Raw genomic sequence first — 6,000 nt, forward strand, 5'->3', positions numbered from 1 at the left:
AATGTTTGTGCCCCCCTCGACAACAATAATACATAATGGCTGTATTTTAAAAGCCGAAATTGGAATTGGTCTTTAAAATAAGACAGAGGGATCAATTTGCTGGTGAATTTTACTTCTAGATAGTTTTTTTTACCACAATAAAACTTTTTTTTTACCTCAAACATTATATTGGGTTTCTCACAATATAAAAAATTGGACATGCAAACAGGAAGTCAGTTACAGACTAACCGGATTATACACTGTAGATTATTATGACCACCCCATCAGTACTTCGTTGGGCCGCCTCGTGACTCCACGAGATGTTGAAAGGTGATGCGAGGAATCTGACACTGCACTGTTGCCCTTCTGTTGTCTTGTACCAGTCTTGCCACTCTATGTTCTGCCCTAACATTGACTAGTCGCTGACGGCCACAATTCGCACGTTCAGACCCAGATTTTCGGCTGACAGTCCAGTCTTTAAACACTTTAACAACAGCTGCTCTTGAACATTTAACGAATTCTGCTGTTTTGCTGATACTAGCTCCATGGCTCCGCGCCAACAATCATCCCACGTTCAAAGGCTGTTAAATCGCGTTGTTTCCCCGTATCTTCAGAAACAAATCACTTCTACTGTCGTGGTAAACAACCTGCTTCCCTATTTATAATGGTCTGGCCCTCTAGCAACTTCAGCGCAAAATTATAGCTAATTTGCCTACAAACGTCAGGTGGTCATAATAATCTGGCCACTCAGTGTATAAAATTAGTAGAGCAGGAAGAGAGAAAGAAGAACAAATATGGCGATCAGCCAACATCAATGCATTGCAAACCATACTAATCAAACGTATTAAAACATTTAATTCACATAAATATCTGCTAAGTATGGATTCCTTATATTTCACCGGCGTTGACCATTTAAAGGAGAACTCTGGGGATTTTTTAAAATTAACTCTTGTAATGGGGCTATCCCCGCAGTGCAAGGGTTAAGTGCTCTTTTTGGTCCAGGGAGGAAATACATTTCCTAATATACTCACTCGGTGGTAATCTCACATTGAGCAATGATTACTTGCTGTTAGGGACAGATTATGATGTTCACACAGCTTGTGTTCAGGTCTGAAGATCTGTCTCATGCCCACGTGCAATCATATCTGAATACCAGCTGGACAGCTGCGGCCACTGTCAGCTTGTCATATCTTTGTACAAGTTCTGCAGCCATGTCTATCCGAATGCCCCCTGTGAATCCAACAACAGGAATCCACTGGATGCTTGCTGCAGCTGGCCCATTTTTTCGGTGTGAATGAGGTGACTAGCACAGAGACTGGTTCTCAAAAGCCAAATGCTTTCAAAGTTAAAGCAGAACTCCGGGGAAAGTGTTTTATTAACTTTTGCAACGGGGATACCCCTGCACTGCAAGGGTTAAGTTCTTATTTTGGTCCACAGACCTTCTACTGATTGGAGGTGAGGGAACACTTCCACAGGCCTTCTACTGATTTGAGGTGAGGGAACACTTCCACAGAGCTTCTACTGATTGGAGGTGAGGGAACACTTCCACGGACCTTCTACTGATTGGAGGTGAGGGAACACTTCCACGGGCCTTCTACTGATTTGAGGTCAGGGAACACTTCCACAGACCTTCTACTGATTGGAGGTTAGGGAACACTTCCACTGACCTTCTACTGATTGGAGGTGAGGGAACACTTCCACAGACCTTCTACTGATTGGAGGAGAGAGAACACTTCCACAGACCTTCTACTGATTGGAGGTGAGGGGACACTTCGACAGACCTTCTACTGATTGGAGGTGAGGGAACACTTCCGCAGACCTTCTACTGATTGGAGGTGATGGAACTCTTCCGCAGACCTTCTACTGATTGGAGGTGAGGGAACACTTCCACAGACTTTCTACTGATTGGAGGTCTGGGAACACTTCCACAGACCTTCTACTGATTGGAGGTGAGGGGACACTTCGACAGACCTTCTACTGATTGGAGGTGAGGGGACACTTCGACAGACCTTCTACTGATTGGAGGTGAGGGAACACTTCCACAGACCTTCTACTGATTTGAGGTCAGGGAACACTTCCACAGACCTTCTACTGATTGGAGGTTAGGGAACACTTCCACTGACCTTCTACTGATTGGAGGTGAGGGAACACTTCCACAGACCTTCTACTGATTGGAGGAGAGAGAACACTTCCACAGACCTTCTACTGATTGGAGGTGAGGGGACACTTCCGCAGACCTTCTACTGATTGGAGGTGAGGGAACACTTCCGCAGACCTTCTACTGATTGGAGGTGATGGAACACTTCCGCAGACCTTCTACTGATTGGAGGTGAGGGAACACTTCCACAGACCTTCTACTGATTGGAGGTGAGGGAACACTTCCACAGACTTTCTACTGATTGGAGGTCTGGGAACACTTCCACAGACCTTCTACTGATTGGAGGTGAGGGGACACTTCGACAGACCTTCTACTGATTGGAGGTGAGGGGACACTTCGACAGACCTTCTACTGATTGGAGGTGAGGGAACACTTCCACAGACCTTCTACTGATTGGAGGTCTGGGAACACTTCCACAGACCTTTCAACTTATTGAAAGCAAGAAACAAGCTCAAAGGTGTTCTACAAAATGGAGAAAAGAGAACAAGTCTACAGACCTTCTACTCCCTGTCATGTAGGAGGATCAGTGAGTAGGTAGAAACATCATACCTAGATGAGGTTCTTGTCCTGACTATAGGAACAGCGAGTAATGAGGATCTTGATGTTGATTGTAAATTATTATAGTATTGAACCGCTCTCTGTGAACCCAGGCTGTTATGTATACTTTTTTTTTTTAAGTACAGGGGTAGGGGTGAGGCACTCAGGGAGTTAGAGAGATAAGGGTCCCTTTAAACCTGGAGAAGGGCTTTTATGAAATACGCATTTATCCTAAGATTCGAAACAGGCTTGAAGATTAGTAAGGCAAATGTATACAGTATGTGTTCTCATAGATCCTGTTACCACAGCTGTAAAAGAGATTATGTTGCATTAGATATAGTACTCATTGGCTATGGCCTAGGGCAGAAAGGCTAGAGGGCAACACCAAGGCTCATCATTTACAATCTGATGTTTTTCTGATTTGGTTTTCCTGTCTTATCCATCCCTGGACATCTGTGGGGCAGCACAGTGGCGTAGTGGTTAGTGCTTCTGCCTTGTAGCACTGGGGGTCCTTGGTTTGAATTCCACCCAGGTCACTATCTGCAAGGAGTTTGCATGTTCTCCCTGTGCTTGCGTGGGTTTTGTCTGGATACTCCAGTTTCCTCCCACTCTCCTAAGACATGCTGGTAGGTTAATTGGCTCCTCTCTAAAGGTGCCCATACACCTTACAATTATCTGCAGATTTTCTGTGGTCAGATGGAAAAAGTGCAACAGATTGGCCCCGGTGGAGATTACTCCATCCACACAGTTAAGTGTAGATGGAGGAATATGTTGCACCTTTTCCATCTGACCATAGAAAATCTGCAGATAATTGTAAGGTGTATGGCGAACTTAAGTTGGCCCTCTATGTATGCATGTGAGATCGGCACCTTAGATTGTAAGCCCCTTGAGGGTAGGGACTGATGTAAATGTGCAACTACCCTGTTTCCCTGAAAATAAGACCTACCCCGAAATTAAGACCTAGTACCATTTTTGGGAATTGCTAAAATATAAGACCTACCCCGAAAATAAGACCTAGCTGCGACCTTTCCCAGGGCCGGTGGTGGCATAAGGGGGAACTTGAAGCGCCGCGGGAGAGAATCAGCTGTGCCAACGGAGCCAGCGCTAGAGGAAGCGAGGCGGGAGCGGAGGGAGCAGAGCCACATAAGCCGAAGTTTCCTCTATAGCGCCGGCTCCTGTCGCAGGCGGAGTGATACCAAATGCACTCCACCTGTGAGGAATCCATAGTGAAAGCACTCTTCGCTCATTCTGGTTACCAAAATGCTCTTGGAAAGGTATGGCACCCCTGATTGCTCTGATCACCCTATTCTTAACTTTGCCATTTTGGATTATTTAATTTGGATTTGCATTAACTTTGGATTGTCGTACATTAAAAAAATAAAATAAGACCTACCCCGAAAATAAGACCTAGTGTGTTTTTTTGAGCCCAAAAAAATATAAGACAGTGTCTTATTTTCGGGGAAACACGGTATGTAAAGTGCGGCATAAATTGTCAGCGCTATATAAATACATGTAATAAATAAATAAAATCTGTGGCTGAATTTAGCAACTGTTGTGGGTAAGGGGGTGCAGGAGATTAGGGGATGATGAGAGGAGTCAGAATACTCACTGTAGTTCAAGAAACATGGATCCATCTCTCAAATTTCTTGGTTTTTTTTTTGGGTCTGTACAGCTAAAAAGGAGGTGTGAGTATAATACAGACACCATGCTTCCACCAATAGCACATCCCTCCAATAGTATTCACTATATAGGATACCAGGCTGCCCGAGGCACATCTGAATGTGAACACCCCATTGGATTAGAACATTCAGGTGTGCCTAGGACAGTCTGGTACCTACATTCAGCCCTTCCTATGAGTAGAATTCTTTTTGTTCTCTATTTCATTTCATGTATGGCTTCCACCCCCATTGCACTTGTACTTAATGCCTCGTTTAGTCTCCGTGGAAACTCTCCATATGTTATCTAATAGCTTAATGCACTCTTTTTATTTGTATCCCGCCCTTGTATGTATGACTATTGGACTGCAGAGATTTATCTTTGTGTTGTTGTGAAAAACTTTAATAAACTTTGTTTAAAAAAAAAAAAAGTCAGTTTCAAGTTAGGGGGTAAAAATATTAATGCCGGAGAATTATTAAACTGACATCCAAGCTGCTGGGATTTTTAGAAGGTGAAGAAAGCATTGCCATCTTCCATGGTTTCTCATGACAGGTTCCAGTTATAAAACAAACAGCAAAAGATATGCGATAATCCTTATGGACTGTAAACATTTACATCAATAAATCAGTAATACAACGTGCATGTGTTAAATTCAACAGATCAGTTTTATAAAACCTTTGGAGAAGTAAAAAAGGAAATAGTTAAAATGAGCAAATAATGAAGATATCTCATGTGTAATATTTTTGTGTAATGACACTTGTATTGTTTTGCTAAGCCCTCCCTGGTCTGTGTCATGTATTATCTGTACATCCCTTGATTATTGATGCTTTAGCTATGGGCAGAAACGTTTGTAGACATACTTCTGCAAGCTGCTGATCTTGGACCATGCTAGAGACATCTGGCTAGGTGACAAAATGTGCTCCAGTAATTACCCTCCCTTTCAGCCGCCAGTGTCACTTGTCCTAGTCTTGTAGCTAGAATACTAAACAAGTGGGCTACTAATTAGTCAGTAAATTAGCCACTGAGTAGGCAGTGACTAAAGAACAATTAAAAACCTGTCACAAGGCTGTGGGAGGGAAGCAATTAACTCACACACACACACTAAGTAACTCTAGCTCATTAATGAAATCACTAATCCTAATCCCTTGTCATATCTTTGGGCAGTTTCGAGAATGTATATATATATACATATATATATATATACTGTATATACATACAGTATATATACACAAACACACACACTATATAACAAAAAGTATGTGGACTCCCCCTGCAAATGTGCAAATAATTTTGCTCCGATATTTCCAATGAAGGATATTGTTACTCAGGGCCGGATTTCCCACAAGGCCACCGTGGCCTGAGGCATGTTCGGTTCCTTAGCCAAGTGCTGAGTAGCTGTTCTGCAGTACTTCAGTTCCCTGCAGCAGCTTCGCTGAACGCTTTGGCTGCACAGTGCTAAGTAAAATGGCAGAGGACAATATTTTTGACTAATAAATACAATTTTCCAATGAATATTCGGTGTGCTCGTCCACCAAAACATTACATCGTAGGTTCCCACAATGAATTGATTTCCTCCATCTGGGTTCAGGCACCTTTCTCCAGCGCTGCCAGGTGTGCCCACAGTTAAAATGGCCGCTGGGGCTCTGTACCCACCTTCTCCATCACACTCA

The sequence above is a fragment of the Nanorana parkeri genome, unplaced genomic scaffold (assembly GCF_000935625.1).
Source record: "Nanorana parkeri isolate BGI_ZX_2015 unplaced genomic scaffold, ASM93562v1 scaffold414, whole genome shotgun sequence".
Classification (NCBI taxonomy): domain Eukaryota; kingdom Metazoa; phylum Chordata; class Amphibia; order Anura; family Dicroglossidae; genus Nanorana; species Nanorana parkeri.